Raw genomic sequence first — 24,688 nt, forward strand, 5'->3', positions numbered from 1 at the left:
AACGCCAATTGCAAGATGGAAAAAACACCTTCTAGACAAGACTGCAGCAGCCAAACTGCAGAATGATAGTTGTAAGATTCTGACAGTAGAACAGATTTATCTTCAGTGCTTTCATTTTCTGTTCCATCACCAGTTCAGTGTCACTGTCAGGGGTCCACCATTAACTTTAAAATAAAGAATCATGCACTAAGGAATATTTTTATTCCCTAACATAAATATGGATATTAAAATCTGAAACGTGCTTAACTTTACAAGCCATGATAAACTTTGAATAAACCTCAAGAAGTACACTTTATAGATCTTATTAGATAGTTGTAGAAACTTTCACATTGTCACCATTCCAGAAGTAAACTTTTTCAGACTGTAGTAATGTATTTACAACATAATTATTTTGGTGATGGGGCATAGGGGTGGCATTTTCTTTATCACTTTTTTTTCCAGTAACTACTTTTGCCTTCCACACTTCAGACAGTCTCACAGTTAAGCCTTATTGCCAAATGTACCAAAACATATTTCACACAGGTATTAGTATTTTCTTTAAAATATACAAAGAAACTCTACTTCAAGATTGTAGTGTTACCACATGATCATTCTCATCCTCCACAGACAAAGAGTGACATAACAATGGCAGAGAAAGGATGTGATAGCGCTGGAGAGGGTGCAGAGGAGATTCACAGGATGTTGCCTGAATTGGAGCATTTCAATTATGAAGAGAGACTGGCAAGGCTGGGTCTGTGCTCCCTGGAATGGAGGAGGTTAAGAAGGGACATGAATGAGGTATTTACAACTATGATGGGACAAATAGAGTAAACTGCAGGAAGTTTTTCCCCTCAGAAGTGAATAAAATGAGAGGATATAGATTTAAGGTAAGGATCAAGAGATTTAAAGAGTAATTGAGGGGGATCCTTTTCACTCAGAGAGGGCTGAGTACCTGGACTACACTGCCGGAGAGAGTGGTGGAAGAAGAATTGCTGACATTACTTAAGAAGTGTCCAGATGAGCACTTTAAATTCCCTTGGCAAATAACGCTATGGGCCAAGATGGGATTAATACAGATGGGTCAGTGTGGATGTGATGGGCTGAGTGGCCTATTTCTATGGTGTACAACTCTATAACACCAACCTCCGTGTAAATGAATAGCAATAATAAACATTGTATATTTTACAGTTGATATTAAGCTTAGTTGCTCATGAAGTAGAAAATATAAATTGCCCATGATTGTTTTAAGTTACAATGCAAGTCAAATTTCTCATTAAAATTCTTTTGTTTTTATCATCTTCAAAAGCAATCCATCCAATCTTCTTCTCTTTGAAGATTGCAGACAAACTCTCTGATTTAAAACTGATAGCCTGACAGATGTATCCAGAAATAACAGTGACCAGGGAACATTGAAAGAATTGTCTGACATGACGAGAAAGAGCTGTCCATCAAACACTTGAACAAATCACTCAGAACGTTTCAATCAGAAGTGACTGCCTCACCTCTTTGGTAGATCATCCGTCTTCAGGCAAATTATCCATTTATCAAAAGAATTGTAATAAATGGAGCTGGGAGAATCTTCTGTGAATTTAGCTGCAGAACTATATACTACAATAGCTCTAAAGAGGACTTCCTTCAAAAGAGGAAGCTAGATAAACATAAAAAGGAACAGAAGCTAAGGCTAAAAGGGTGAGATAAAGAGTGGGAGGATTCTCATGTGGAGTACAAACCCCAGGAGAGACCAGACAGAGAGTATGGCCTGCTTTTGCTGTATAATCAATGTAATTTTGTTTATTTTTTATATTGTATTTACAGCTTATTAACATACTTTTTTTGTCACAGTAACACTTTACAACACTATAATCCTTCAATTTACATCTTGGGTTGAGAAATTATAAACGCCACCTTTCAGTGACTGAAACATGTACTCTACGTTGGAATTGGAAGCATTTCATTTGACCCGCTTCTTCTTCTCCTCAGGAAGTCCCTCAGCATTAAGGATGACTTGCTTCCACTCTGGCTTTGTTCATTCTAAGGTGGCTGATGAAGCTAATGTGGAAACCACAGACCCTTCCATAGATGGGGCAGGAATGCCTATCGGTGCAGGCTGGTGAGTAGTTTATAAGCTAGGACACCATCACATATGCTGAACCTGTTTGTGCTCTTGATGTATGGACTTGAGGTTCTCCAAACCATCCCAAATGCTCCTTCTTCATTTTGAGTGGGCATTGGCCAGGGATTCCCAGGAGTCTGCAGGGGTCATTGCATTTTTTCAAGGAAAGTTTGAGTACTTCCTTGAATCTTTTCTTCTGTCCACTTTGTCATATCTACCTGTGACAGAGCTCAGAATAGACTGCCTGTTTCAGGAATATGGTATTGGGCATGGTCTCAATGCAGCCTTCCCAACAGAGTTAACTGTGTAAGGAGAGCCTAAGTTTCACGAATGTTGGTCAGCGAGAGGACACTGACTTCACATATCCTTCCAGTGAACTTGGAGGATTTTGCAGAAGCAGAGTTGGAGGTATCTTTCCAGTACCTCGAGGTGCCTGTTTCTGTTGATGGATTGGAGCCAGGCTGACAGAGATAACAGAAAGGTGGTGGTCAATCCAGTAGTCATCTGTGCCTGTCATGGTGTGAGTGATGCAGACATGTTTGAGGTCTCTTGCTGGGTACCAGTGCTTGGACCAGCGATGTTGCTATGATGTCCTGTGCTTATCTCTCTGATGAAGCGGGTGATCATTCTGACCAGCCTATTATCCAAGCATCTTGTCAAGAAGAGGACTCCATTACCAATCACACATTGCTAGAGGATTGCATCTCTTCCTACACTGGTATTGAAGTCACACAGAATCATCAGTTTGTCTCCCTTTGGAATGCCAACTGCGTTTGTTTTTCTAATACCTTTTCCTGGTCCAACCACGTAGATGGCTAAGAAAGCACACCAGCACCTGCACTTCCTCAGAAAATCTGGCATGTCCCTATTGACCATCAGCAATTTTTATAGATTCACCATAGAAAGCATCCTATCCAGATGCATCACAGCTTGGTATCACAACTGCTCTGCCCAAGACCACAAGAAATTTCAGAGAGTTGTGGACACAACTCAGTCGATCACGGCAACCAGCCTCCCCTCCATTGACTCCATCTATACTTCTCGCTGCCTCGGGAAAGCAGCCAACATAGTCAAAGACCCCTCCCAGCCTGGTCATTCTCTCTTCTCCCACCTTCCATCGGGCAGAAGATACAAAAGCTTGAAAACATGTACCAGCAGGCTCAAGGATGGCTTCTATCCCACTGTGATAAGACTCTTGAATAGACCTCTTGTACTATAAAAATGAACTCTTAATCTCTCAGTCTGCCTTGTCATGGCATTTTTTTGTCTACCTGCACTGTACTCTCTCTGTAACAGTAACTGTAACACTATATTCTGCATTCTGTTATTGCCTTTAACTTTGTACCACCTCGATGTACATATTTTGGAATGATCTGTATGGAGGGCATGCGAAACAAAGTTTTTCACTGTATCTCAATTCATGTGACAACAATGAACCAATTACAATTGGAGGTTTTTTTCCCAGTCCTGTTTCCTGGCTCTAGCTCCACACCAGGCCCATGTTCCTGACCCAGCCTTACTTGTTCCATGTTTATAGTCCCAGTTTAGTGTAATCCCAGACAGTGTAAATAACATAAAATAACATAAAAGAGAGAGAGAGAGAGTACTGACAGCATTATTGTGCTGGAAATCTGGTGTGAACACCCATCCCCCTCCACGCACATAGACACACACACACACACACACACACCACTATGTTCCTGCTCTATGGCAACAAACTCAACAGTGACTACTGGCCAATGAGCTGGTTGCCAGAGACAAAGGTTGCCAGAGAATGGGAGACAACAGCTTCCATCACGTGCAACAGGAGATGATGAGAGGGACCATAGGATCCTGGTGTGGAGCAGGTGCTGCCAATTGCCAGCACTGGGCCACGCTCACTGTGCAGACCACAGTGCAGCTCTGAGTCCCACATCTCATTAGTAAGCAGCCACACCATTCACCCCAGCCCACCCAATACTGTCCCTCACAGACAGCCTCTGCACACTAAACTGTGTGTCATTGCTGTAAGAACACTAGTGGAGGGCAGGAATTCACATAAGATACCATACACAGCACTGCGCAGCAGCAGGGAGGACAGGGGTTTTCACCTGGTTCCAGCACTCAGTTCTCCGCAGTGCAGCACTTGGCATTCAGCCTGAGCAGATGTCTGTTTTGCGTGCATGTATGACAGGTATTGTCACATGTAACTGACCGAACATACCAAGATTTAAGTAGAATGAAAAGAATATTTTATGCTCTCAAGAAATGAAAATGAATGACAAATGAAACGTTCACTAATATTTTATATGATTATCATAACAGATTGTGTTGACCAATGTAGCCAAGACTATATTGATTTTACTTTTGAAAGTACTTTCATTTTCCAGAGCTAATGTACTGCACTTGGAGTAGATTTACTGTCACTGCTATGTGACCAAAGTCAACTTGTTCTGAAATGATCTTGTTTCCTATAACTATCTGTTACCCTACCCATGAACTGGATGGAAGTCTGAACCTGTTTCAATTCCCACGGACTCAGATGTAGCTCCCTTGTAGGAGTCTTCTCAGACCTTTTCACTGCATTTAGCTACAAACATTTTCCTTATGTATCTAAGATGCAAACGAAATAAATTCTCGTTACTGATTGCGGTAACAGAAACAAATTGGTTGCTTCAGACTTCTGCAGGGTAGGCATAAAGTTTTTACAGTGTAGTTCTGGTGTAATTCTAGCATGATCAGAGGACTGCTCAGTCAGTGAAAGTGATTCAACTGCAGTCAGTTCAAGTATAATTAGTTTTTTTAATGGCTACATTTCCATTGTACAAAACAGCTCAAACTTCTCTCCTTAACTAATTACAAATGTATGAATTTTTAGAGGCAAATTAAACAATTATATTATATTAATGCTTGAGGCCATATTTTCTTTTATTTTAATTAACCTTCTCATATAATGGAAAACAAATGCAATTTTGTAAAAGTCCTTGTAGAATATAGAACAGTACAACACAGGAACAGGCCCTTCAGTCCATGATATAGCTACCAAACTTGAAGCCTTCTGTTTGCACATGATCCATATCCCTCCATTCTCTGCATATTTGTGCGTCTGTCTAAAAACATCTTATGTGCCACCGTCATATCTGCTTCCACCACCATCCTTCCTCAATACTTAAGAGTCTGAACGTGCTTTCCTGCTAAATTAATGACTGAATCTTGGAAAATATTGTCAGTAATGGTATTTAGCAAATACCCAAAATGCAAAAGAGAACTTGTACATAGTGGCATTTCCATGTACCTGTTGCCTTTATTGTTACAGGTGGTAGGGGTACAGGATTTGGGAGATGCTGTCGGAAAAGTTTAGGTGAGTAACTACAGAGCATTTTGTAAATGTACATATCACAGCAGCAGTACAGTTGGTGCGTGAAGTGAATAATTGGGGTGAACACTGGATCTTAGGTGAATGGGTTGCTTAGTTGTGATTCATGAATGTTGTTAGAGCCGCACTCATCTAAACAAGTGAAGATTATTCCATCACATTGATGGCTGTACCCTATAGAGGGTGAAAAGTCTTTGAGGAGTCAAGTGGTGAGTCATTTGCCACAACATTCTGGCATGGATTGGTAAGTGGTTTGTCATACTTTCACCACGAAAGGGCCAGACAACGATTATCTCCAGCAACAGAGATTTTAGCCACTGCCATTAACAGTCAATGACATCACCACTGTCGAGTTCCCCATTAACAACTTCCTGAGGATCACCATTGACTAGAAACTCAATTTTGCACCAGTCGCATAAACAATGCAGCTACAAGAGCAAGTCAGAAACTGATTATCCGGTGCCAAGTGATTCTTCTTCTGACACCACCATCCACCAGCTATATGTCAGGAGTTTGATGGAATACTTTGCATTGACTGAAACAGCTCCAATAACAGTCAAGAAGCTTGACAACATCCAGGACAAAAAGCCTGCTTGATTGGCACCCCATCAATCACTCTGAACGTTCATTCCCTTCACCATCAGCATACAGTGTACCATCTACAAAATGTACTGCAGTTACTCACCCAGGTTACTCCAATTTGCCTCCTAAGCTGGAACCCACAACAACATGAAGGACAAGGGCAGCATCCACATAGAAATAACATCACAAGCAGGTTCCACATCAGCCTGTCTTGGAAATATATCACTGCTCCTTCTTTTGAATTGTAGAAACATTGAAAAATAGGAGCAGGAGTAGACCATTCAATACAATCATGGCTATTCCGTTATCTCAGAAAGCCACTGAGTCTACCATTGACTATACCAAACAGAAATATTGGGCCTATGACAAATACTCAGGGGGAATCCAGGGTGGAATGATCCAGACTTCTCAGAAATGCTCCAGAAAGGCCTGAGCTCAGCCCACCAGGAGGTCTTGAACTTGGGGTAGTAGTGGGATCCACTTACCCATAGTTGTAGCATTAACCAGGGAGATGGACTGGAGGAGAGGGAAGAGAGGTTGCAGGGTAGCTGTAGTGAATGTAGCTGCTATGAAGGGACAGTCATTTACACTAATTCCATTTTATGCTCTTCACATTTCCATCGACAACTCCCGCCACTGCCACTCGCCTTCAGACTAGGGATAATTTACAGCAGCCAATTAACCTACCAACCTGCATGTCTTTGGGATGTGGGGTGAAACTAGAGTGCTCGGAGGATTGAATTCGGGTCACTGGTACTGTGTAACAGCAGCACCACTCCACCACTGTGCCCAGTGTTTGTGTTTACCGATAAATTGCCCATCAACAGTCTGACCAGAGAGGGATTGTCTCGATTGCCTCTTCCCTGGATAACCAGATTTTGCAAATCAATCCAGTGCCACACAGAGTAACAGTACAGCAGGGCAGGAATATACATTGCCTTGAAGAACAAGCAAAACCTCTCATCATATATACTTTAACCACTGCCCTTACAGTGAATACCAAACACAAAACAGATACACTTCTAATTCTGACATCCCACAACTGAGACAGATCGAGACTCTCTTTGTGATGGGCACGTCCCAGAACCATTGTCGTGGAGCATTGTTACACTGATGAGTGGCGTGCACATTGGATCCTGGAAGAGTGTTACGTAAAGAACACAGAACAGTACAGCACAGGAACAGGCCTTTCAGCCCATGATGCCTATGCTGACCATGACGCCAAATTAAACCAACCCTATCTGCTTGCAAATGATCCATATCCCTCTGTTCCCTGCCTGTTCATGTGTCTGTCTAAATGCCTCTTAAACACCACTACCATGCCTTTTTCCAACAGCACCCCGGGCAGCACGTTCCAGGCACCTACCACTCTGTAACAAACAAAATCTTGTAGATCGCCTTTAAACATTCTCCCTCTCACCTTAAAGCTATGTCCTCTAGTATTTGACATTTCTACCCTTGGAAAAAAAAGACTCTGACTCCCTACCCTATCTTTGTCCTTCATAATTTGACATATCAGGTCTCCCCTCAGCCTCTGATGCTCCAGAGAAAACAAAACTCTCCTTATGGCTAATGCTCTCTAATCCAGGAAGCACCCTGGTGAACCTCTTCTGCACCCTCTTCATAGCCTCCACATCCTTCCTGTAATGGGGTGACCAGAACTGCACACAATACTCCAAGTGCAGCCTAACCTAGGTTTATACAGCTGCCACATGACCTTCTGACGCTTATATTCAAAAAGACCCCCTTCAGTCCTGTTGTCCTGCCTTTGTCAATGGAAAGAAAAACCCAAAGGTACTTGTCCATCTAATAAAAGGAAATTGTAGTTAAAGACAGTCACTACAGTTTAGCAACACTATGACCACTTTGATCACTTTGTATTAAAATGGAAATAGTTTTTTTCATTCTAATTATGTTCTTTCTTGTAAAATAAACATAAATTATACACAAATTTTATGTTTTTCTTGTGAATGCTGCTTATCTGATGCTGTGTGCCAGCAATGCTGCTGCAAGTAAGTTTTTCATTGCACCTGTGTTTATGACAATAAACTCAACTTGATGAAAAGCACTATGATGCTGGAGGAACTCAGCAGGCCAGGCAGCAAGATGAGCAGGGACAGAAGAGGAGGAAGAGGAAGGAAATAGGGGTATTATGGACTGTTTTCCAAGGTCACTTGCTCTGCAGTTACTTACCAAACAATGGTGTTAAGGCTTGTCCTTGTGATAGTAGGATGTACAACATAAAACAGACTCACACTAGAGTCCCACTCTGCTGACTACTGCATGGTTCTTCCTGGAACATCCAGGAACCAGAATCATTGTTTCAGCATGCCAACTGGTGAACATGCAGCCCGTTTCTGTGACTAGCATTCTATGTAATTGCTATGAGACTACTTGTTGGAAAACTGGTCACTTGGTAAAAAAGTAGAATGGAATATCTTATGTCAATCTTGCAGCACAGAAGCAAGTCATTTGACCAAGGGGCACTATGGTGGTGTAAGTACCTGAGATTGAGCTTCCTACCACCTAATTTCATCTCAGCCTATCAGTATCCTTCTGTTCTTTTCAACCATATGTTCCTTCTACAATCTCTTGGTCTTTTCTACTACACTTGTCAATACTTCCTTTTCCCACAGCACTTGCCCATGCAACATTTGCCCTTTTACCTCTCCTCTCCCCATCATCCAGGGACTCAAACAATCCCTCCAGGTGAAACAGCAATTCACTTTTGTTTGGTGCTCACCATGTGGTCTCCCCTACTCTGGAGAAACCAAACACAGATTGGGTGACTGCTTTGCAGGTCACTTTCATTCTATCAGCAATAGCAGCCCTGAGCTTCGAGTTGCCTGTCACTTTAATTGTCCATCCCACTGCCACTCTGACCTCTGTCTTTGGCCTCCAACACTGTTCTAATAATGCCCAATGCAAGTTCAAGGTCATTCCAGCCATTGCATCTCAATACTGGAATTTAACAATTTCAGGTAACACAGTACTTCTTTTTCCCTCCGCAGATTCAACTATACCATTGTCTTTCAATTTGCTTTTTTCTTTTCCATCTCCAGTGTAATTGTTACCTTGACAACCTTGGTCTTCCCCCTTTCACAGACATGCTCTTTGTTCTCTCCACCCATTCCTTTCTCTGTAACTTAATACATTTATATGCTCACTTTTCCAGTTCTGGTAAAGAGTCCTTCACCAAAACTTCAATTCTAAACCTGACTGCTGAGTTCCTCCTGCATTCTGTTGCAGTTCTGTGCTTAACTCAGATTTCCTTTAAATACATCTATTAACTTTGGAAGGAAATCTGTCGATACTAATGGGAGAGGACAGTTTTAATACCTGCTCAGTAGTATTAAATAGTACACTCAGCCAAATCACCAAGTAAATAGTGAAAGCATATGAAGCAGTTTTTCATAGTGTGTCTTCTATTTTACTATTCCAATGCACAGTTATGGCCACCAGAGGCAGATAGATTGTAAAAAGATTTCCAAAGGACACGGGTAACATAAAGTGGCAAAAATATACATAACATCCTCTTGGTCAATTCTACTAGAGGTCTAAAAGCTCTATCAATAATTTTATTGTTCCTCTGCAAGCATATAATGCTAAATAATTAAAATGTTTGGAATTAATTCTGATTTACGTTGAAACCAGTGGGGTAATATAAAGGCTGACACATAGCTTTATCTGATTGTCAATACTATAATCACAATACCTAAGATTAGTATTTGTGGCATTACATCGTCTTTTATTGAGGGAGAAATTTTTTGAATGCCTCAATTCATAGTAATCAACACCTTACAAAGCAAAAGAGGATGTATTATTGGATTTAAATTACACACTAGAACTATTTAGCTCTCAGATTCCCTGTTGTTACTGTAAAAAAGTGTTCAGTTTGTTGAGCCCATCCATTTATGAGTGAGTAACAAAAAATATGGGAGAATGCTCCTAGTTAATTATGCCCAAGAAATACTTGGGGGAAAGAAAGATCTGTGTTTACAGCACTTCTGATGACCTCAAGATGTTCTAAAGTACAGTACGGTCAATCTTCTGGAATGAGATTTGATGCAACAACATTGTTACTTGTAGAATGTATAAGTGACTTGGGTGAAAATGTAAGCGGTCTGATTAGTGAGGTTGGAGACTACATGGAAATTGGTGGAGTTGTAGATAATGAAGAGAGTCATCTAAGGATACAGCAGGACATAATGTAATTGTATCTGCCTCTTTTAAATTCCTCCTCTCCAACTATCTATTCTATCTATGCCCTCTTATAATTTTATAAACCTCAATATGATCACCCCTCAGCATTCCAGTGAGAATAAACCCAGCCCATCCAGTCTCTATTTATAACTGCAGCCCTCCATTCCAGGCAACATCCTGATGAGTTACTTCTCCACTCTTTCTAAGGCTACCATATCCTTCCTGTAGCATGACAACCAGAACTGAACACAATACTTCATAGTGCAGTCTCACCAATGTTTTGTACAGCTGTAATCTAGCGTCCCAACTCTTCTGCTCAACGCCTCAGCCCATGAAACTAAACATGCCAAGTGCCTTCTTCATTACCCTTGGTGGATAGGATAGATGGTCTTTTACTCAGAACATGGGAATCTAAAACTAAAGGGCACAGGTTTAAAGTGAGAGGGGAAAGACTTTAATGAGCTCTGAGAGGTAAGTTTCTCCACACAGAGGGTGGTGCATATTTGGAACAAGATGCGATTACATTGAAAAGGCATTTGGACAGGTACTTAGATAGGAAAGGCATAGAGGGATATGGATGTAATGCAGGTAAATGGGATTAGCAGCGTGGTTGGCATGGACAAAGTGGGCTGATAGGGCCCATTTTGGAATTGTACAATTCTATGATTCTATTATAAAACTGGATTTCTGTTCTTGCCAAATTACTGGTTTGCATTTTGTGTAATTAGAGACAATTCTCAAAATTTCAAGTTACAAGGCAGTTAACTAATGGGGTGAATCAGTGGAAAGGAAAAGAAAAGCAGCAAGGACAACTGCAGAAGTCTTCCAAGAGAGTTACTACAATTAGTGCGGAGAACAAAAAGTAAAACATTTTGGGAGAATGGAAATGGAGAAAGAGTGAACAAAGTAAACAGGTGAAATTTGTTCAAGTATATAATTGCATGAATGTGCAAATTTAGGCAGACATCAGCATAAAGACAAAAAAGCAATTTGTTTTACAGATAAAACACAAAAATAGAGACTTAATAAATCTGACCTTGCTGGCATGGTTTCGCAATCTACCATCCCCACACTCAAACTTATACCAGGTTCAGATATGTATTGTTAGTCCAGAGTATCCTGGACCCAGAGGCAAGGCTTGGGTGGTGCAAAGCTGTCAATGGTACACTGAAGGGACCCCATCCCAAAACACTCCTGAAAGTTTTGATGGCCAGTAAAACCTTGGACTTTCAAAGCTGTACACGTTTTTTTAAATGTCACGATGTTCGCAATACAACCGCCACTCTCCCTTTCAACATTTGCAGTCCAGTCCCTGATCCACCCACTTTACAACAATGTCAGTCTGGTGCCCAATTTCACCTGCCTTTCCAAAAATCTTGGCCCACTCTTTGACTCCTCCTTCCTCTCACCAACAATGTTGACCTGTTGCCCCACCACAGCATTGACCCATTTGAGTCTGTGGCATCACCAGGCACCCATCCCAGACTAATATCAGAAAAGAGTGTCTGGCAGCATACCTTCAGTTCAGTAAATGTCCAGTGCACAAACTGTTGTGCCATCTGATGGTTGTGCTAGAAATTTGAGGTATTAATACCTATATTGCACTTTTATCATTTTACTCATTAACAGATTTGCTAGTTAACTGTCACTAGTCTCTGTCTAAATGCATTACTTATTTAGAGAATTTCATATCTGTGAAAAACTACAATGAACATATTATCATCATTAAGTAAATACGCATATACCATTATTCTGCTAAACAAATTTGGCTCTTTACTTATTATTGAATCTAATATGGCCACTTCACCTTTTGGTTGAAGGACAACCTTTGAATCTGTTTGCTTTCACACATAATGAAAGATTCTTTTCTCTTGGTACCAGATACTTTAGCTAAAAGGCACCCAATTAAAGATTCTGCAAGCTATTGGACAGCACAGAAGTGTCTAAAAATATTTTGAAGAAATACAATCATATATTTCTGATGCAATACAAAATAAGTAAAATGAAGATGGATGCCCTTGTTTTAGTGAAAACACAGAGCTCAGAATGATAAGTTCAGTGAATGAACAAAACTCAGCTGCAAGGTTCAGGGAACATACAAAACTCAGAAGTTGATGGAAACCCTTAATCTCTGATCTTACAGATGAAGAGCATTAATCTATAAATTATGTGACTGGTCATCTATTGTATTTTGAGGTTATAAATGAGATCCAGAGGCAAAATAAGTGAACAAAAAACTGATAACAAAGCTGAAAGTAGGTAACTTCAATACTGGAATATACTGTAATCCTCCTCATTGTCTAATTAGTTCAAAGTGAATAAGAGTAAAAAAAAATCAAAATGTTTCTTGACAATTGAAAGTTATCTTGATATATTTGAAGAAGGGACGAGTGTATTGGGTTAAGGTTTGCTGAGAATGCAATACACTAAATGGTGTACAGGCTCTCGACTGGCTCACTGTCTGAATTTGCCATGTATGGTGATTCCCATCAGACTCATCTGATCCAGGTAGGGAGAGGGGTTGGGTGGTTGGCTATTTCTTCCCAAGAGTCCTCCTACAAACTATCAGCCACATCCCTCCGCTTTTTGATAGCTGGCCCTGGGCCCTTGAATTACTTTTAAATGTGTGATCACCTTGGGGGTCCATGTTCAGTGTAAAGCTTAGCCTAGGATAGAATGGTCCAGCCCAATATTGTTTTACGACAGCAAATGAGATGTACAGCAAGCTGACAATGGAAATCTGATTACAGGAATTAAATGGTCGACTCCTAAAAAGTCCCCAAAAATATTTGTGGTAATATTGGAAAGAATTACTAAAATGAGAAAAACATGGGAAAAATATCCCTAAGTAGCATTTTTCTTAAAGTGATCGCAATGCAAGAAAAAGAACAATTTATATTAAAAGAATCCTTTAGTTTAAAATTCAGTGAAACTTTTTCTGTTTGACTGCATGTTCATGAAATGACTGAACATTTCAAAACCACTAGCTAAAATGGAGTAGGTGGTATCATTATTATATACCAGCTCTCTTTAATATATAACCTTTACCAGCACGAGTCATAGATATGGCTGAAAGGTCATGATGGGCTTATGTTCATCATGTTTTCATCTGATGCTTTCAGTTCAACAGAACTTAGTTTCGTATCTTCCTAGAGACATAACTGAGTAAATGGTCTTCCTTTCATAGATAGCTTCCTTTTACACCCACCCTTCTCAGTGTAGCCTGAAGCTATCTAGGTGGGAAAAGTGAAAGACTCCGAGAGTATCACAACCCAGAACTCTTCTTGTGTTTCAATTTTATTTGTGACTTTTTCTCAAAATTCGTTAACTTTTTAGAAGAATTCATTCAATGTTATGCCAAATCACCAAAAATTATTCACTGTAAAATACCCCAAATTGTTGTACAGTAGTATGGCCTCCATACACAGATAAAACCATTATCTGTGATTTATGACATTGATTCATATGTACTTCTCTCTGACTCTGTACAGGTGATCGACTCTGTTTGCAATTACCTTGCAAGTTGTCAAAGTTTGTCCTGAAGCTTCCTAAGTTTATAATCAAAAAATCAATCCTATGACAATTTCATTAATGCAAATTCCCCTTTCATTGTGCCACCTTCATCCTGTTAAGCTGCTACAAGATCTTGAACCGTCTTATGCAGAAATGTTCTATTTTCCTCCATTGGTACAATAATAATGCTTTAATTGGAAAACTGAGATCAACATTCAGAGAGGTTGGTGAATGGATTTCGATCTTGTGCAGTTCTAAATTTTACCACACCTAAAGACACAAATGGACTTTGCAGAGCCATCTTTTTTATGTCCTAACTTGTAAATTTCTGGTGATATTGTTGCGTCACAGGGGCCCAAAGAGAAGTGCTTTATAAACGAATTCTTCAGGATTTCATCTCAGCCTTGGCCCAGATGAAAAGTTCAATTCAAACCCTTTTGGTTCCTTATCCTATTCATTGGATAGTATTTTCAGAAAATTTTAGTGCATATCAGTTTACCACACATTAAAAATACACATGGTAAAGATTGATTACACTTTGTCTAATTCTATGATGTAACAGCAAGTAGGAGACTGTGGTCTGGGGAACCTTTGTGGAAAGTATACATTTCCCATATTATTTCCATTCCTCAGCACTAGCCCATAGGACAAGGCGAGTTGCTCAAAGCAGTATAGGGAAATAACTACTCAAGGAGTTGGTGCTAGTTTCTAAAATGCCTGACTTTATACCTTATGTGAACTCAGGTCCTTCTATCACTATTAATTTCAAGTATCTGATCATAATGAACTACAATCATTTCTTTCATAGTTTATAAACCCTCAAAGGAAAAGTCCCTGAAGCTGTAGTTATGGATAAGGATAACACTGGTCTTCAGGTGAAAGTTCTAAATTGGGGAAGGCTAATTACAACAGTATTAGACAGGAAATGGGGAAAGTAGATTGGTAGCAGCTGCTTGGGAGTAAATCAACATCTGACATGTGGTTGGAGGAACAACACCTCATATTCCGCCTTGGGAGTCTCCAACCTGATGGCCTCAACATCAATTTCTCTAACTTCCGGAAACCCCACCCCTTCTTTATCTCTCCCCCCCACCTTTGTCTTCCCTTATTCCTGTGGCTCCCTTCCCCCACCTTGATGACCTGCCCCTCTCCTCTCCTCACCTCCTCCTCCATCCTTTATTCCATGGTCCACTGCCCTCTCCTACCGGATTCCTTCTTCTTCAGCCCTTTGCCTCTTCTACCTGTCACCTCTCAGCTTATTACATCTCCCCCCCTCCCCCACCCACCTACATTCCCCCTCTCACCTGGACTTGCCTAACACATGAGCGCACCTATCACCTGCCTGCATAACTCTTCCCTCTCCCCGACCTTCTTATTCTGGCTTCTTCCCTCTTCCTTTCCAGTCCTGATGAAGGGTCTTGGCCTGAATCGTCGACTGTTTATTTCCCTCCATAATTGCTGCCTGACCTGCTGAGTTCCTCCAGCACTTTTTGTGCATTGCTCCAGAATTCAGCAAATGCAGAATTTCTAGTGTCTCCATCTGACATATGGGAGTCTTTTAAAGGCCAGCTGGTTAGAGTTCAGGTCCAATATGTTCCTGTGAAGATGAAAAATAAGGATGGCAAAGTTCAGAAAACTTGCAAGACAAGAGATATTGTAAATTTAGTCAAAAAGGGAAACATATGCAAGGTTTAGGAAGCTGAAATTGGACCAGGCCCTTGAAGAATATAAAGGAAGCAGGAAAGAACTTAAACAAGGAATTAGGAGGTCTAAAAGCAGCCATGAAATGCCCATGGCAAGCAGGATTAAGGAGAATCCCAAGGCATTTTATACATATATTAGGAGAAGTGTGTTTCTAGGAAAGGGAAAGTCCACTCAAGGACAAAGGAGGGAATTTATGTGTGGAGCTAGAGCAAGTGGACAGATACTTTGCATGATATTTACAAAAGTGAAGAACATAGATTATGGTGAAATCAGGGAGCAGTGTGTTGATATTCTAAGGCATGTCGATATTAAGGAGGAGCATGTGCTGGGTGTGTTGAAAAACATTATGATGGTTAAGTTCCCGAGGCCTAATGGAATCTACCCCAGGATACTGATGGAGGCAACACAGGAGATGGCTGGGACCTTGATAGAGATCTTTGTATTCTATTCAGCACTGGCAAGGTCACAGAAGACTGAGAATAACCCACCTTTTTCCTTTGTTTCAGGGCAACAGGGATAATCCAGGGATTTTTCAGCCTGTGAGCCTTATATCAGTGGTAGGCAAATTATTGGAAAAGATCCTTAGGGACTGCATTTATCCACATTTGGGATAATCAGCATGGTTTTGTGTGGGGAAGGTCCTACCTCACAAATTTGATTGAGTTTTTTGAGAAGGTGGCAAATATAATTGATGAGGGTAGGGCAGTAGATGTTGTCTACATGGACTTCAGTAAAGCATTTGACAAGTTCCCTCATGGTAGGCTGGTCCAGAAGATTAAGTCACATGGGATCTATGGTAAATTGGATACAAAATTGACTTGGTCATAGAAGACAGAGGGTAGTGGTAGAGGGGTGTTTTTCTTGCTGGAGATCTGTGACCACTGGTGTTGTGCAAGGATCAGGGCCATCTGTTTGTAAATGATTTGGATTAAAATGTAGATGATTTGATTAGTAAGTATGCAGATGATACAAAAATTGGCCAAGTTTTGAATAGTGAGGTAGGTTGTAAAAGGATACAGCAGGATATAGAACAGTTGGAAATTTGGGCAGAGGAATGGCAGATTGAGTTTAATCTGAACAAGTGTGAGATGTTGCACTTTGGGAGGTCAAATGTAAGAGGAAAGTATACAGTAAATGGCAGGACCATTAGGAGGGATCTTGGGGTGCAAGTCCATAGCACCCAGAAACTGGCAACACAAATGTTTAATGCAGTAGACAAGATGTACAGCACACTTGCCTTCATCAGTCGGGACACTGAGTATAAAAAATTGAGAAGTCGCATTGCGGCTGTATTAAACTTTGTTAAGGCTACATTTGGAGTATTGTGTGCAGTTCTGCTCGCCATACGATAGGAAGGACGTGGAAGCTTTGGAGAGGGTGCAGAAGAGGTTATCCGGAATGTTGCCTGGATTGGAGCAGATTAGCTATAATGGTGGACAAACTTGGATTGTTTTCACTGGAGCGTCAAAGACTGAGGGGGCAACCTGATGGAAGTACATAAAATTATGAGAAGCATAGATAGTCAGAGATTTTTCCCAACCTGGAAATGTCAAATACTGGAGGGCGTCGTTTTAAGGTAATAGGGGAAAGTTTAAAAGGAGATTTATGGGGAAAGTTTTTTTTAAATACAGAGTGGTAGGTGCCTGGAATATGCTGCCAGGGGAGATGGTAGAAGTAGATGTGACAGCAACATTTAAGTGCATTTGGACAGACACATGAACAGACAGAGAATAGAAGAATACAGACCATGTGCAGGCAAATAGAATTAGTTAGACTGGCATCATGGTTGGTGTAGACCTTTTGGGCCGAAGGGCTTGTTCCTGTGCTGTACTGCTCTGTGTTCTATGTTTCAAAGCTGAAATTACACCAAAGTGAAAAAACAACCCTTTAACCTGGACTGGACTGACTGGCCAACAGCATCATTTGTCAATGGGCAACTCTGCATATAAAACGAAGAGGAAGTAAGTCTGCGTGTGTATCCATTCAATCAATGTTAGGTTATTAAAAAAGCTAATTGGCATCATTGATCTTTTGTGGGCTTTGTTCATTAAAGTTATTTTGCGGGAAGTTAGATTGGCTTAGGACATTCCTTAGGGCTCTAAGGAATGTTTATGAACAGAGAGACCTAGGGGTCATAGTTCTCCGAAAGTGGCAACACAGGTGGAATAAGGTGGTGAAGAAGGTAAATGCTTTGCTTGCCTTTAAAGGTCAGGCATAGGAAAAAAAGAGTTGGATGTAATGTTGCAACTTTACAGAACACTGGCTTGGCTGCACTTGGAGAGTTGTGTGCAGTTCTAGTTGCCACTCTAAGGATGCAGTTGTGCTGGAGAAAGTGCAGAAGAGATTCACCAGAATGTTGCCTGGATTGGAGGACCTTAGTTACGGAGGGAGATTGGATTGATTGGGTTGTTTTCCTGGAGTGGGGAAGGCTGAGGGGCTGACCTGATAGATGTACGTAAGATTATGAAAGGCATAGATAGGTCAGATAGTCAAAATCTTATTCCCATGGTAAGAGTATCAAAAACAAGGAGGGCATAGGTTTAAGGTGAGAGGAAGGAGTTTTTATAAGGGAGTCTTGTGGTTGATATCTGGAATGTGCTGCCAGAGGTGATGGTCAAATCAGACACATTATTAAGTTGAGGAGGCACTTTAGCAGGCACCAAATTGGCAAGGTATAGAAGGACGCAGTCCTAGTACAGGCAAATGGGCATAAAGGTCAGCATGGGCATGGTGGGCCAAAGGTCCTGTTTCTGTGCTGTGCAACTCCATGATTCTAACCCCGTAAAAACATTTTGTGGATTATTAACCTCCAATTTACTAGAACACTTTGATGCATTAACAAAAACCTGAAGGTAGACTGTCATGATGGATAAACAAAATTGAGCTTTGTTTCAAATTCATTGCTGGGAAAGTGAGTGAAGTAAATTTAGTCTGTTTTGTAAAGTCATTACATGATAAATAGTCGTTGAGTATTGCTCACAATTCTTGAGTCAGAAGGCCGTGGGTGTCTTGGTATTAACTCTTTAAGATATTGGAAATGATTTGTAAGTTAAACAATCACAAAGATAATTTATACGTGAAATGCTTTGTAGAGGCAGTAACAAGCTTTCAGTTACTTTCTTTCATAAACACGTGCTTTCTGGAATTTTCTCAAAAAGTAATGTTGCAACTCTAGCCTGTAGAGAATCAGATACTACAATGATCTAAAGGAGCAAGTATTATCCATATAACATCCCTACTTTAACGACAAAGGGACAAAAATATCATCCAAGTAGCTATTCTGTCCATGCTTTAATTTGGCACCACATCCTCAATATCTGGTCCTCAATGTTTGTAGTCCTCCAGAGACCCATTCCTGTACAGTGGTGTTCTTGCTCTATAGAGTTAGTGGTTCACCCTCTGTAATCCCTATATCCAGCGGGCAGCGCCGGAGCAGGCAGCAGAGTGAGAGGGAGCAGAGTGTTTGGGCTTTGGCTCAAGGGGCTTAGGCGTAAAGGGGTGAGGAAAGGTAGGTGACTTGAGTTAAGGAAGGGGTATGAGTGCAGTTTCCTGTACTCGGTGTCAGATGTGGGAGTTCCCAGAGTCTCCCTGCCTCTGGGAGGGCTACATCTGCACCAGGTGTGTTGAGCTGCAGCTCCTGAGGGACCGTGTTAGGGAACTGGAGATGCAGCTCGATGACCTTTGTCTGGTCAGGGAGAGTGAGGAGGTGATAGAAAGGAGTTATAGACGGGTGGTCACACTGGGACCATGGGAGACAGGCAAGTGGGTCACAGTCAGGAGGGGGAAGGGGAAGAGTCAGGTACCAGTGAGTACCCCTGTGGCTGTACCCCTTGACAATAAGTACTCCTGCTTGAGTACTGTTGGGGGAGACAGCCTACTTGGGGGAAGCAACAGTGGCAGTGTCTCTGGCACAGAGTCTGGCCCTGTGGCTCAGAAGGGTAGGGAAGGAGAGAGGAGGGCACTAGTGATGGGGGACTCTATAGTTAGGTGGGCAGACAAGCGATTCTGTGGACGCAGGAAAGAAACTCAGAAGGTAGTTTGCCTCCCAGGTGCCAGGGTCCGGGATGTTTCAGATCGCATCCAAGATATCCTGAAGGGGGAGGGAGAACAGCTAGAGGTCGTGGTACATATTGGTACCAATGACATAGGTAGGGAAAGGAATGAGGTCCTGAAAAAAGACTATAGAGAATTAGGAAGGAAATTGAGAAGCAGGACCTCAAAGGTAGTAATTCCCGGATTACTGCCTGTGCTAAGTGACAGTGGGTATAGGACCAGAATGAGGAGGAGGTGAAATACGTGGCTGAGGGATTGGAGTAAGGAGCAGGGATTCAGATTTCTGGATCATTGGGTCCTCTTTTGGGTCAGGTATGACCTGTTCAAAGAGGACGGGTTGCACTTGAATCTCAACGGGACCATTATCCTGGTGGGGAGGTTTGCTAAGGCTACTGGGGAGAGTTTAAACTAGAATTGTTGGTGGGTGGGATCCAAACTGGAGAGACTGGGGAAGTGGTGTTTGGCTCTCAAATAGAGAACGCTAGTAGTAGGTACGGTAGGCAGGTGATAGAGAGGGGACATGCTCAGACAGGTTTGAGATGTGTCTATTTTAACGCAAGGAGTATTGTGAACAAGGCGGATGAGCTTTGAGCTTGGATCAATACTTGGAGATATGGTGTGGTGGCCATTATGGAGACTTGGATGGCTCAGGGACTGGAATGGTTGCTTCAAGTGCCGGGTTTTAGATGTTTCAGAAAGGACAGGGAGGGAGGCAAAAGAGGTGGGGGAGTGGCACTGTTGATCAGAGATAGTGTCACGGCTGCGGAAAAGGTGGACGTCGTGGAGGGACTGCCTACGGAATCTCTGTGGGTGGAAGTTAGGAACAGGAAGGGGTCAATAACTTTACTGGGTGTTTTTTATAGGCCGCCCAATAGTAACAGGGATATTGAGGAGCAGATAGGGAAGCAGATCCTAGGAAGGTGTGAGAATAACAGGGTTGTTGTGATGGGGGATTTTAATTTCCCAAACATCGATTGGCATCTCCAGACAGTGAGGGGGTTTAGATGGGGTGGAGTTTGTTAAGTGTGTTCAGGAAGGATTCTTGACACAGTATGTAGATAGGCTGTGCTTGATTTGGTATTGGGAAATGAACTTGGTCAGGTGTCAGATCTCTCAGTTGGTGAACATTTTGGTGATAGTGATCATAATTCTATCTCCTTTACGTTAGCACTGGAGAGATATAGGAACAGATAGACTAGAAAGGCACTTACTTGGAGTAAAGGAAATTATGAGGCTCTCAGGCAGGAAATTGGAAGATTAAATTGGGAACAGATGTTCTCAGGGAAAAGTAGGGAAGAAATGTGGCAAATATTCAGGGGATATTCGTGTGGAGTTCTACATAGGCATGTTCCAATGAGACAGGGAAGGCACGAGAGGATACAGGAACCATGGTGTACAAAGGCTATAATAAATCTAGTCAAAAGGAAAAGAAAAGCTTACAAAAGATACAGAGAGCTAGGTAACGTTAGAGGTCTGGAAGAGTATAAGTCTAATAGGAAGGAGCTTAAGAAGGAGATTAGGAGATCCAGAAGAGGACATGAGAAGGTCTTGGCTGGCAGGATTAAGGAAAACCCCAAGGCATTCTACAAGTATGTGAAGAGCAAGAGGATAAGATGCGAAAGAATAGGGCCTATCAGTGCAGCAGTGGGCAAGTGTTTATGATCCGAAGAAATAGCGGAGGTACTTAATGAATACTTTATGTCAGTATTCACTACAGAAAAAGATCTGGGGGATTGTAGTGGGGACTTTCAGTGGGCTGAAAAGCTTGAGCATGGAGATATTAGGAAAGAGGAGGTGCTGAAACATTTGGAAAGCATCAAGTTAGATAAGTCACCGGGACCGGATGAGATTTACCCCAGGCTGCTGTGGGAGGCGAGGGAAGAGATTGCGGAGCTTCTGACGATGATCTTTGCATCGTCGATGGAGACGGGAGAGGTTCTGGAAGATTGGAGGGTTGCGGATGTTTTTCCCTTATTCAAGAAAGGGAGTAGGGATAGCCCAGGGAATTATAGACCAGTGAGTCTTACCTCAGTGGTTGGTAAGCTAATGGAGAAGATCCTGAGAGGCAGGATTTATGAACATTTGGAGAGGTATAATATGATTAGGAATAGTCAGCATGGTTTTGTCAAGGGCAGGTCCTGCCTTACAAGCCTGATTGAATTTTTTGAGGATGTGACTGAACACATCGATGAAGGAAGAGCAGTAGATGTAGTGTATATGGATTTCAGCAAGTGCCTTTGATAAGGTACCCCATGCAAGGCTTATTGAGAAAGTAAGGAGGCATGGGATCCAAGGGGACATTGCAGTGTGGATCCAGAACTGGCTGGCCCACAGAAGGCAAAGAGTGGTTGTTGAAGGGTTGTATTCTGCGTGGAGGTCAGTGACCAATGGTGTACCTCAGGGATCTGTACTGGGACCCTTGCTCTTTGTGATTTTTATAAATGACCTGGATGAGGAAGTGGAGGGGTGGGTTAGTAAGTTTGCAGATGACACAAAGGTTAGGGGTGTTGTGGATAGTTTGGAGGGCTGTCAGAGGTTACAGAAGGACATAGATAGGATGCAAAGTTGGGCTGGGAAGTGGCAGATGCAGTTCAACCCAGATAAGTGTGAAGTGATTCATTTTGGTAGGTCAAATATGATGGCAGACTATAGTATTAATGGTAGGACTCTTGGCAGTGTGGAGGATCAGAGGGATCTTGGGGTCCGAGTCCATAGGACGCTCAAAGCGGCTGTGCAGGTTGACTCTGTGGTTAAGAAGGCATATGGCGTATTGTCCTTCATCAATCGGGCAATTGAATTTAGGAGCTAAGAAGTATTGTTGCAGCTATATAGGTCCCTGGTCAGACCCCACTTGGAGTACTGTGCTCAGTTCTGGTCACCTCACTACAGGAAGGGTGTGGAAGCCATAGAAAGGGTGCAGAGGAGATTTACAAGGATGCTGCCTGGAATGCGGAGCATGCCTTATGAAAGCAGGTTGAGGGAACTCGGCCTTTGCTCCTTGGAACAACGGAGGATGAGGGGGGACCTGATAGAGGTATATAAGATGATGAGAGGTATTGATCAAGTAGATAGTCAGAGGCTTTTCCTCAGGGCTGAAATGGTGGCCACAAGAGGACATAGGTTTAAGCTGCTGGGGAGTAGGTATAGAGGAGATGTCAGGGGTAAGTTTTTTACTCAGAGAGTGGTGAGTGCGTGGAATGGACTACTGGCAACGGTGGTGGAGGTGGATACGATAGGGTCTTTTAAGAGACTGTTAGATAGGTACATGGAGCTGAGAAAAATAGAGGGCTATGGGTAAGCCTAGTAATTTCTAGGGTAGGGATATGTTCGGCACAGCTTTGTAGGCTGAAGGGCCTGAATTGTGCTGTAGTTTTTCTATGTTTCTATCTGCGTCAGGTAAACAAGTCTCCTCAGTGTCATCCTGAGACTCCAGTATGGGATGCCTTCATGTGCCTAACCCACTATGATCTGGGGTGTGGTGTGTTGAGTCACCCTGCCTTTTGCACACTTGCTGTTAATCTGGTGCACTTCAGTCTCACCACATCTCCAGCTCTTGGCAGTGGCAGGGTTTTGGCATAGTCCTGAAGGTACATGACTGTCCTTCTCAATCTGGTCCTAACTGTTTGCAGTTTGTATGCCTGTCTTCTTTTGGCCTCCTTCAGTTGTCTTCTTACATTTTATTGCTCTTCTAGTTCTAGCAGCCATCCAGTTCATTTTGTTCATTCGTCTCTGTACAAGACTGCTCACTGACCCATCAGAGGGCTGCTATCCTTAAGTAAGGGTGTGACTGTGATGATTCAGCCCTCTTTCGATAGTTGCTTGACAAACTGGTCTGCAGTATCTGCCTCTTTATCATTTTGTGGAGAGTGGGATGATTATTTCTGTTGTTCGAATGCCACAGATGCTGTTCGACCCACAGAGTTCCTCCAGCAGTTTGTTTTTTGCTCCAGATTACGGTCTTTTGTGTCTCAGAGATACCATTATTGGGCTATCTGTCTTTTAAGCCTTCAAATAATCGTCAATGAGTGGATGTTTTCTAATAAATCTATCTCCTAGAAATTTGAAAAGTAATCAACTGTCATATGAGAAATTTTCCAGCTATGTGAGACAGACCCAGCCTGACTTTGGCCCAGGGTCAGTTGAAGACCCAATAAGACTGGATTTTTTTTTTGATTTGTTCCTTTCTGGAGACCCGCATGTCCTATATTAGTGCAGATTCCCCCTAATTTCTTGATCTAATACTGGTCAGTAGATACCTTCTCTTATTCTGTTGAGGCAACCATTCACTCCCAGATGTGAAGAGTGGACACATTTGGTCATGTCTTACTTTGTATCTGGGGAACAATTACACCTTCACTTCTGAAGATCAACTCATCTTGACTACTCAGTCTGTCAGGTGGAATTATGTTCCGAGAACAGGTACAACTTCACATTGGGTCTCTTTCCTTTGCAGTACCTGAAACGTATTCACATGCGCATCGTTCCATTTTGTCTGGTCGTCTTCTCAACATTTGTACCAAAGACTGAGAGATTGGAACACGCCTCGCCATGCTGATATTCTCAAGCTCAATATCTTTGATATCTCTTGTGCCCTCAAGGTAGACTCGGCTAATCACAACAGTGGTAATTAAATTCAAAATTCCTCTGCTTCCAGGGAGCTATACTCAGAGTGAATATTAAGGACAGGACTACAAGACTACAAAGCAAGTTTTCTATGCTGCACTTCCTCTCTAAACAAGAAAACCAACTTTGTTCTTTGATCTACTTTATAGCTGACAGAAACTTTACAACCAAGGTGGTGCAGCAGAGTAATTACTATGCTTCAGGTGGGAAAATAAAATTCAGCAAATCTCAACTGTTTGAGGAGGAAAAGAAAGATTCAATTTAATGAAACTCTAGAATTCTTTGTCCCAGCAAGTGGTGGAAGATGGATCATTGGAAGTACTTAAAGTTAATGTGGATAAATATCTGATAGATTGAGAAATTGAGGAGTATGGACACATGGCACAGAAGAGGAGCTGAGGCCAGCGTAGATCAGCCGTGATCATATTAAATGGTGGGGCAGGCTTGAAGGGTCTGATGGCCTACTCCTGCTCTTATTTTCTTGTGTGTGAAAAAAGTTTGAAGGATTGGCATAAATTCTGAGACTGTTACAGTTAACTGAAGCCTGATACTAAAAGAAAAAC

At 41.9% G+C, this 24,688-nt stretch overlaps 1 long non-coding RNA gene across 1 annotated transcript; it reads left to right on the forward strand.

The window, feature by feature from the left end:
- The first annotated feature begins 2,074 nt into the window (after nucleotides 1–2,074).
- On the forward strand, nucleotides 2,075–24,246 carry LOC127573666 (uncharacterized). The gene is made up of 3 exons (XR_007956797.1): nucleotides 2,075–2,089; nucleotides 5,388–5,432; nucleotides 24,157–24,246. It is a non-coding gene; the product is annotated as an uncharacterized LOC127573666 (long non-coding RNA).
- The last annotated feature ends 442 nt before the right edge of the window (nucleotides 24,247–24,688 follow it).

This window comes from Pristis pectinata, chromosome 8 (genome assembly GCF_009764475.1).
Source record: "Pristis pectinata isolate sPriPec2 chromosome 8, sPriPec2.1.pri, whole genome shotgun sequence".
In the NCBI taxonomy this organism is placed as follows: domain Eukaryota; kingdom Metazoa; phylum Chordata; class Chondrichthyes; order Rhinopristiformes; family Pristidae; genus Pristis; species Pristis pectinata.